The sequence below is a fragment of the Nannospalax galili genome, unplaced genomic scaffold (genome assembly GCF_000622305.1).
Source record: "Nannospalax galili isolate Female #2095 unplaced genomic scaffold, S.galili_v1.0 scaffold961, whole genome shotgun sequence".
NCBI classification, from domain to species: domain Eukaryota; kingdom Metazoa; phylum Chordata; class Mammalia; order Rodentia; family Spalacidae; genus Nannospalax; species Nannospalax galili.
Window position 1 is genome coordinate 347,932 of NW_008344314.1, and position 10,844 is coordinate 358,775.

General features: G+C 41.7%; 1 protein-coding gene across 1 annotated transcript in view; it reads left to right on the forward strand.

The window, feature by feature from the left end:
• Positions 1 to 10,844, forward strand: part of LOC103740061 (CD109 antigen-like) — a gene marked incomplete at its 3' end in the record, with an annotated part of 109,300 nt that overhangs the window by 63,673 nt on the left and 34,783 nt on the right.

Consider the following 10,844-nt stretch of genomic DNA (forward strand, 5'->3'; position numbering starts at 1 on the left):
TTAATATAACTTTTTCTGAAGTGGTTTACAGAAAGTTTCAAGTTAGTACAGAAGAGGCTTGTGTACTGATTACTTAGTGCCCAATGATTGTATCTTACATTAATGTAGTACAGCGTCAGAAGCAGTAATTTGATGCTAGTGGAATATCTGTGTATCATTTTACATGATGGTTAACTTTCAGTAGCATAGAGGGAATTTTGGAAAATTACACCTTGTTGGACTCTGACCTGAGATGACAGGATTCGGTACCAAAGGGGAACACTGAAGTACTGAGTCCTTGGGTGAAGTGAGAAGAGGAGGAAAAATCGAGAGGTGGACAGACACTGCTTCAGGGGCTATCCTGCTCCAAAGGAAGCTGCTGCTTGAGATAGGAGTCTAAACAGTAGCTTATTGTATGTCTCTAAAAACCTTAAAGCAGGATCAGTGAGATGGCTGGGCAGGTAACTTTGTCTCAAAGTTTGAGACAAAAACCTGACACCACACACACACATACACACACACACACACACACACACACACACAGACACAGAGACACACACATACACACTCACTGAGGGCAACACATATCACACTCACTGAGGGCAACACATATCACACTCACATCACATATATGCACACAGATATCACACATGCACACACATCACACAGACCTACACATAATAATCCCCACTTCACACACATCACACACATCATACACATCACACACACCACATACATATCACATACATGTTGCACACACACCACACACACATCATATATATTAGATTTTTGGAGATTAAAAGGAAAGATAGAGGAGTAGGAGACAAGAAACCAGAGCCAGACCTGCAACAGGCAAGGAATCGATCTTCTTTTATTCAAAGAAGAGACAGTGAGAGGTAGAGGCTGTCCATGGGAACCAAGCATCTACAACTAGACAAAGAAACCTGGTGAGGGGGGTTATATGAAAGTTATGAGACACAGCTGCATCTTGTGGGGAGTTGAATTAGTGCCCAGGTTTGGTGTCCTTGAGGGTCTCTTTTTTCAGAAAGGCGGGTGAGTTATCTATAGCACTGAAGGAGACAGGTGGACTCCACGAACAGTCGCTCTCAGTTCCAGGAGTGACCAGTTGATGGCCAGGCTTTAACAAAGCCAGGCTGCCAATTTAGGGACAGTTAGATACTTTAAGGGGTTTATGGATTTCCCTAATGAGGCTTGTGGCTCTTCTGAAATTCACACATTCTATCAATATATATATCACACACATCTCTCTCTCTCTCTCTCTCTCTCTCTCTCTCTCTCTCTCTCACACACACACACACACACTCTAATAATGAAAAACAAAACAAAAAACTTAAATCCTTGCACTTTTCAGTAGAACAGAGAGAGTTACATGGGTGATGTTTGTTGTGGGTTTTTTTTCATTTTTGGTTTTTAGAGGCAGGGTTCACTGTCTAGCCATGGCTGGCATGGAACCCCCTGTGTAGACCAGGCTAGGAATGAAGTGAAAGAGTGAGAGCCCCTGAGTGCTGGGATTAAAGGTGTGCTCACCACTCCCTGCTAAAGTCACCATTGTTTTTTCTTTTTGTTAACACAGGGTCTCCCTGTAGCCCCAGCTGGCCTGGAGCTTGCTACAAAGACCAGGCTGGCCTCAATCTCAGAGAGATCCACTTGCCGCTGCCCTCCCAAGTGCTGGGATTAAAGGTGTGCCTACCACATATGGCTCGAGTCACCATTCTTGATGGCTAAGTCCAAGAAGCATCCAGTCTTTACCTGTGCTTGGCTTCCCCTTTCTTCTCTTCACACAATTTTCTGTTCTTTATTTTTCTTCCCTCTCACAAAACTCACAACATCCCTAACCTCTGATTTTTTCTGGATTATCAGTGTGGATCCCTTTCTCACCTGGACCTTTCTACAAAACCTAATAAGCTGACTGCACTCTTTCATATTAAGAGGAGAGACTACATTCAAAACATAAACCTCCAGTAACCTCACCTCCCCTTTCTGGTCAGTTTTCCAAACAGAAGAACAGCTGACTAATCTCTGCTGTCATTTCCCCAGTTGCTCCAGTTTTGGCTTTTGAGTTCTGTTTTTCTCATGTGCTATTGGAGTGTTTCAAGGTTTGCTTTTACGGTTCTTTCATTTTCTGTTCTTGCTGAGTCTACCCGCAGACATGGTCTCCATTCCCATCTAATGCCAATGGCGCTCACATTTGCCTGAGAGAACCCAGGCCTCTGAGTTCTGGACATATATCATCCATATGATCTTCCTCGACCGCGCTTGGCCTGCTCCAGCATTTCCCACCTTCCAGAATTATTCCACCTTCCAGCCGGCTGTGCCAGCAGTAATGCTGGAATTCTCCTGGACAGCTTCTGCTCACTTGCTGCTCGTATCCAGCCTGCACCAGCTTCCATGGCCTTCACACTCCGTGTGTTTCAGATCCACCTCTTTTTCTTTATTCCCACCTTCCTCCTTTGTCTAAGCTGTTGTCATATTTGCCGAGGTATTTTCAGTATGTCGTAATCATCCTCTCTAAATTTGCTTTTTTCCTCTTTGAAACCCATTCTCTATACAGCAGTAAATGTAATGTAAACAGTAGTTGGATCATGTTTTCCTCAGCTTAAAACTGTGTAAACACGTCATTGTTCTCAGAATAAAATTCATGTTTTACCATTTGCCTACAAAAGGCCTTACCTGATCAGATTCTACTTTTCCCACCTTATCTCTGGGTTTATTAATTCTCTATAAATCTAAGCCATAACCTTTTCCATAGTTTGTGTAATCATACATGAGTATATTTATAAACATCTTACTCTCTGCTAGCCAAGCACCTCCTTGCAGGGAAGGCATATCCCACATCCACCACAGTGCCTGGCCCTTACACATACTGTTGAAGGAGTAGATGAATGAATGTGTTTGCACTCCAGCCTTGGTGATTCTGATTCAGTGACTCTGGGGTGGTAACTGGGCATCTCTATTGTTAAGCTCACTGTAGCTGTTGAATTTTGTCAAAACCCCTGGAGAAACAAGTTATAACTGCAGTTTAGCTCACAGATGTTTGGGCTCTAAACAGGACAGGACAGGGCAATGTAAACGTTAACAAACATCTTCAGTCACTTGGAAAATCTTATTTATTAACTCTGCCATTCCTCTAAAATGAGTCAATATACATATAGTGACATTTTTACAGGATGATGTGATTTAAAAAAAATAAGATTTTTAAAATTTAAAAAATTTTAATTTTATTTATTTTATTTATTTTTAGAAGAAGCATTTCATTACAGCTTTAACATACTCAATAACCATTTCCAGAGCAAAGATACATCTCTTTCAAAAGTGGCTATAAAATTTTTAGGTTCACAATTGAATTACTATAGTTCTACAATAATGAACTCAGTATCTCTAAGTATTACAAGCTCTTGCCATTCCTCTTGGTTGTAAAAAAAAATTAAGATCCTTGCCAATTTCATGGTAAAAAGTAATGGAAGAAAAGATTACCTAATGTTATGTAGATAATAAGTCTAAACAGCCAGACTAGTAAGGATCTAAATAATGCTGAAAACATGGAACTTTTCTCTTGTGTGCAGGGCCCAAAGGAGCACCAGTCAGTGAACATGTGAAGGTGGGAAGACACAGCCCTTACCTTCCAGGAGCTTTCAATAAGGGGTAGACCTCATGTAGCAAATGCAGAAGGCCCTGAATTAGAAGTCACAAGAAACCCCAGGTCCTAGGCCTCATGTTGCAAATGCAGAGCACTGGATTGGAAATTACAGACCTGGGTCCTAGTGACTCAGCTGGGGAACTATAGCAAGTCAGTTCAACTCTGGATTTCAGTTTTCTCTGCCATAAAATAAAGGACTTGAACCAGGGAAAGTTTAAGGCTCTTGGCAGCTCTACAAACCCATGTTGTAAGTAGATGGACTGGAAGTGACCTTAGGCCTCCAATGGAGAGCAAAGGAGATGGTGGTGCCATGAGGCTCTGAGCCTGGAGAGTCAGGAGCAGGCCATGCTGGAGTGGAAGGCTTGTGGGCAGGGTCGTTGAAGAGAAAAATGGAAGTCTGCATGCTGAACTGTGAGGATGTTCAGTATCTCACCACCTATGATTTGTCCAGGTTGAACTGGATAAAGGAAAGAGAAAAAAAGGGTTAAAAAAATTCTTACTTGTCCAGGTGTGGTGGCTTCTGAACATGGGCTTGCAGGCCTGAGCCAGGACCACCAGGACCTTTCCTTCTTGGAACTCATTTGTGGATTCCTTGGCACACTCTTGCCATTGTTTTCTGGGAGATGTTTTGTTTGAAGAGTCTTGGATGCTTTTGACTATTCCCACTGACTGGCAGCTCTTATCTACACTTTCAGTTCCTGCACATCCAGAGTAGGCACCTACTTTGCCTCTTCTTTGCCTCTTGGTCCCTTCCCGCCTGACGCTGTTTTGATCTGGAGAGAAAACAGTCTTGTGATGACTCATTGTTTCTAAATGTAGCTGAGGGCAATGCTCATGCCTTCCACATTAGTTGCTATGATAAAACACGGCGACCAGGGCTGAAGAGATGGCTCAGCAGTTAAGAACACTGACTGTTCTTGCAGAAGACCTGGGTTTGAATCCCAGCACCCACATGGCAGCTAACAACTATCTGTAACGCCAGTTCCAAGGGATCCGACAGCCTATTCTGTCCTCCATGGGCACTACATGCAGGCATAACACACACATAAAAAATAAAAATAATAAATAAAATATTAAAAAAAAACCAACACCATGACCGAGACCATTTAGAGAGGGAAGAGTTTATTTGGCTTCCATGTGCAGAGGATAAGAGTCCATCAGGTAGAGGAAGCATGGCAGGAGGCAGCTGGAGCAAAAGGCTGAACAATCACATCTTCAAGGAGGCACCGGAGCGAGACAAACACTGGAGATGTGCCTTGACTCTGAACTCTCAATGCCTGTTCCAACTGACGTGGGTCCTCTAGCAAGGTCCCCTCCTGAACCTCTGCAAACAGCACCACCAACTGACCAGGTGTTCAAATACTTGAGCCCATAGGGAACACCTCATTCAAATTATCACACCGTCTTTGCAGACCAATTGGTGCAGACCAATCCCAACACAGCATATACTCTTAGCTCTGCTGTTCCTCACAGTCGGTCAGTGCCAGTATTCTCTCTTTAGTTTTTCAAATGTTCCAAGAGCCTACTCACTGACAGTTTGAGGATGCTCCCAGGGACACAGCTCCCTGGATTGTTGGAGTGAAGTACCTTCCCTAGGCTTGAAGCAGGGAGTAACTCTGAGTTGGGAGTGGAATATGTGCCACTCCCAGCTCATTGGAACCATTCTCCTAAAATTGTCTGTATTTTCATGTTGATCCTTTTATGTCCTCCACATAGGGGAGGGCTTAAGAGCTGTTGAAATCTTTCCAAGTCACATGGAAGTCTTGTGCCTGACTTGGGAATGTGTCTGTCATTGGCATCCATTGTCTTGGGGCAGAAGTGTATTCTACTTTAACATCCCTTGTTCAGATTTGAAAAATTCAGTGCATTGTTCTTAATCGTTAAATGAAAAGTGAATGCAGGGATGATGGCTCAGTGGGTAACAGATCTTCCTGCCAATCCTAACTACCTGAGTTTGATCCCTGGGAGCCACATGGTGGAAGGAGAGAATCAACTTTATCCACAGCCGTACCTCTCCTTGACTGTGCCAGATCTTATCTGAGAACCAACTCTGGCAGGTGTCCTCTATTCCTGCACATGTGCAGGTGTATACACACACACACACACACACACACACACACACACACACACACACACCAACTAACTGTAAATGAAAATGCAGACATGGCGGGCAATGTTAAGACAAACTGTTAGGAAATTGAAATAGTCATGTGTGAAAATAAATACACAAATAATCAATGTAACACCTTAGTTCTGTTTCTAAAAATTTCTTTTTACTTTAGAAGCATGAGTTGGAGGAAATTTACCTGTGTATAAAAATATTTTTAGCACTGGTCCTGGTGGCACACACCCTTAATCCTAGCACTCAGGAGGCAGAGGCAGGTGGATCTCTGTGAATTCAAGGCCAGCCTGGTCTGCCTAGCAAATTCCAAGCCAGCTGGGACCACAGGGAGACCCTATCTCAAAAAGACAAAAAAAAGTTTATTTTATTTATTATTTTTATTTTATGTGTATGAATGTATTTCCTGCATGTAGGTAAGTGCACCAGTGTTGTGAAATGCCGACGGAGGACAGAATAGGCTGTCGGATCCCCCAGGACTGGAGTTACAGACAGTTGTTAGCTGCCCTGTGGGTGCTGGGATTAGAACCTGGGTCTTCTGCAAGAGCAACCAGTGTTCTTATCTGCTGAGCCATCTCTCCAGCCCCCACCCCCCCAAAATTTTTAGGGGCTGGAAAGATGGTTCAGTGGTTAAGAACACTGGCTGCTCTCTCAGAGGACTTGGGTTCAGTTCCCAGCACTGACATGGCTGCTAACAACCACCTGTGACTTCAGTTCCAGGGGATCCAATGCCCTTTTCTGGCATCTATGGGCATTGCAGGACAAGGGTGTACTTATACATGTAGCAAAACACTTATACACATAAAATAGAAATAAATTAAAAATGTATTTAAAAACTTTAATTGAATTTTTGTGTGTTTCATGCAATATATCTTGATCATATTTAGAACCCCTCCCCTATCTGCATCCTCCTTATAGTCCCCTGACAGATTTCATGCATTCTGTCATGTATGTTAAGGCCTATTGATCACATCAAGTTTGTGTCCCTAAATGTCCCTCAGTGTGAGACCATCCACTGGAGTCTGGTCAACCTACCTAACATCACTCCCCTAAAGAAGTCCAACTCTCCCTCACCCAGTAGTGATCAGTTGCTAATAGCTCCTCATCTAAGGTTGGGGCTTCTTGTCCATTTACCTAGTTCTAGGCTGGGTTTTTGCTGTTTTGAGTTTGCATGGGTCTTATGCATGCTGTCACCATTTTTGTAAGTTCATATGAGGAAGTTCCCAGAAACCTGGAAAACTGTTTCCTTGTGGTCAACCACCTCTGGCAATTACAATCTTTCTGCCCCCTCTTCTGCAATGGTCCCTGAGCCCTGGGTGGCAGAGGCTTAATATAGGAGTCCTGTCCAAGGAACATGCACTCTGCAGCCTCTTACTCTCTACATTTTGGCTTATTGTGGCTTTTTGTGTTAATCACCCTCTGATGCATGAGGAAACTTCACTGGTGAGAGTTGAGAGATGCATTAATACTCTCTCTGTCCCCTGATCTGTCTGCTGTGTTCCCTGAGCCTTAGGTGTAGAGGATGCATTGTAGCTGTGTCACTTGGAACTGGGCACCTCACAGACGCATATTCTCTGTGTTTGACCAGTTGTGGAACTCTGTAATGTTCTCCATCTGTTGCAAAAAGAAGCTTCTTTGATAAGTTGTGAGAGGCATATGTGTCTGTAAATATAAGGATCCATACATATAGTAAAATTACATTCGTCTAGGGATGTGACAAATGTAAGTTTTTCTTTAGAATCTATGACCACTCGGGTCATGTGTGTTTGGCTATGTTTACCGTACCACACATGAGCTCCCTCCCATTAAGTGGGCCTTAAGTTCAATTAGGTAGCTGTCAATTATTCCTGAGATGAAAGTGCCACTACTGCACCAATCAAGATAATTCACTGCACTGGTCATTGTTATGTTTAGTGGGCTTTTTAGCTGGGTTTGACTACTGATTGGCTTTCTCTCTTAGCATAGTATCCTGATGTTTTTAATATTTTTAGTGGTGATGTAGTGTGACATATCCTCTCAAATTTGTTAAAAATAGAAACTTCCATCTGAGTGTTGTGGCACAAGCCTTTAGTTGCAATGCTTGGGAGGCAGAGGCAGGTAGATTTCTGTGACCTTTAAGCCAGACGGAGCTACAGTGAGGCCCTGTCTTAAAAAAGAAAGAAAGGAAAAACTTATTTAAGAGTTGAAGGGCTTTGGGCCTGTGGAGGTTGCTCAGTGGTTAAAGTGCTTGTTTCACTTGTTTCACTTGTTTCATAAGTATAAGGACCTGAGTTTGAATCCCTAGCACACATGTAAAAAGCCAAGGGTCATGGTGTATACCTGTAACCTCAGAACTGAGGGGTAGAGACAGATGGATCTTGGGGATTTGCTGGCCAGCTGGTCTAACCAATTGGTGAGCTCCAAGTTCAGTGAGAGAACAAATCTCAGAAAATAAGGTGGATAGTGACAAAGACACCCAACATTGGTTGCACACACCTGTACACACATGCATGCATCACACACACAGACTTGGAGGGCTTCATGGTTAGAGAATGGAAATTCTGTAACAGACAGACGCTTCACCAATTTACTGTTCCTGATTTATGCCCAGTTATAATGTACTTCTTAGAAGGTCAGTAGATGGTCTCTCCATCTGTCTGGTTTCCACAGCATATGCCCTCACAATGCAGGGCAGAAGAGTTCAGAGAGACTAGAATAATTGCTGAAAATATCTCCTGGATCTTCTTCTCTATTTAAGCTTTAGACATTTAGAAAATCCAATCAAGGCAATCTTACTTATAATGCAGTGAATGAACTTCTGTGCTTTCTATGGGAACACGTTTACCATGAAACAATGACCACCAGGGAAAGAGATGGGCAGAGGATATTGATGAGTCAGGTGTTTACTTAGAAGACTCAAGTGTTTAAGCCTGCAGACAAGCCTTTCCCCCTAGTTTCTGGCAAATGAGTATGGCCATATTTGATTAGTTAGAATTAACATAAGAACTCATTTTGAAGCTGATTAAATTCTTTTGAGTTTAATGGAAATTATTTAGTCAAACATATTTCCCACAAAAGATGAAGTTTTAATTAATTGCTAAATTTTTCTCCATTGTTGTTAGCCTGGTCAAGTTTAGCTTAGTTCAACTAGAACTTAACATAGAATAATTTGGAAATGAATTAAATAATTGAAACCCTTTTATTTTTTGGTCTTTTTGAGACAGGGTCTCCCTGTAGTCCTAGCTGGCCTGGAACTCACTATGTAGATCAGGCTAGCCTCAATCTCACAGAGATCCATCTGCTTCTGCCTCTGGAGCACAGGAATTAAAGGTATGTGCCACCATGTTGAATTTCTTCTTTAGAGTAAGACTCAGAAAACTCTGACTTGAAGTCTAAATTCAGCATAAAAACTATTTTGTAAATAAATTTTTATTTTATTTTTTAATTTTTATTTTGTTTAAATTTTTTTTAAATTTATTTTTATGTGAGAGTATTGCCTGCGTGTGTGTAAATGTGTGTATGTTGTGCAGTGTCTGCAGAGGCCAGAAGATGGTGTTGGATCCCTTGGAACTCGAGTTACTGGTGGTTGTTAGTTGCTGTGTGGTGCTGAGGTCTGAATCTGGCTCTTTGGAAGAGCAGCCAGTGCTTTTAACTGCTAAGTGATCTCTTCAGCTTTGATATTGAATATTTTATTAAAGATATTTAATATAGGCTTAAGCATGAGGATTAGGAGAAATGGAACACTCAGAAGAAAGTCAGACCCAGTGTGGTGTGGACTCTTCAAGGGAGAGGCATCATACAGTCTTGCTAGAACATAATAACATTCACTTTCAAACCTGTTATCTTCAGCTGCCCTTTTACAATTTGACAGTGTTGAGTAGCTGGGACAGAGAACATCTGACTAACACAACTTAAAATGTTTTACATCTGACCCTTTGCAGAAAAAAAAAAATATGTGGGTATCTATTGCAGACCAATGAAAGTAATGTTTGGTGGTTATTTATGGCACAGGTTGCTGTTGACTATCTAAATTGCTATTCATTTAAAATATTTCAGTATTTTCTACCATTTTTCCTCTTGTTACAGGGTCTTACTATGTAACCCAGACTGGCCTGCCTCAAACTTGTGATCCTCCTGCCTCAGCCTCTCCAGTGGGGAGATTACAGGTGTCTGACACTCTGCCTGGCTCTCTTCAACCATTTCTGATTATATATTTTGTAAATATGTCATGCAAAAATAACTAAACTCTGAAAACTCAAAAAAAAAAAAAAGAATCAACTAAACTCCGTGGAAAATTCATATAGCCTCCAGAGTACCCAATAAAGAATATGTTGCAAAATTCATTTCTGCTTCTCAGATTCTTTGGGCAGTAAAATTTATTTTTCGATTTGCATTTCGTCTCTTGTAAACACCCTGAGAAGACAAGCTGCGTGCTGTCGGTCTCAATTACAAAACCACTTCTTGATTCATTATTGACGCAATAGTGAAGAAAAGGAAGCACTTTCCTTTCCTCATTTTCTCCAGTTTCCCTTTCAGTTGTTTGGTTCTTCAAGACAGCCAGACATTTTTTAGGAGAAGGTCATTTTAGTATCTTACAGGAGATACTGTCTGATAATTGAGGCTCATCTCGAGCACCTTAAGAACTGGCCTGCGAACAAGAGTCAACTCATTCATTCATTTGTACATTTATTCAACAGATACCAACAGCCTGCTGAACTGGGGGCTCTGCCCCTACTGATTTCACAGTTTCTTATAGGTGATGGTTGCAAAGCAGATGACTATGATATATTGTGTTACATAGAAAGATTAAGTACAGGCCGCAGGATATTAGGGGAGAGAAGGAATACTCTGAATAACATGGGGAGGTCTCATCAAGAAAGGCTGCTAGGATGAGACTTGGTCCAGATAAACAAATCCAGAACCCTTGGTAGGTCATCCTCGTAGACACATTCAGCAAGTGAATTTGAGTCTGAATTTGAGTCTGAAGATGACACAGAGATAAAGGTAGTGTAGGATGTATTGATTTAAGTGCTACAGTAGAAAACTACTCAAGAAATTAGACAGGTAGAAGAGCTTGGTTCATTATGTTTTTATATTTTTTATTACTTG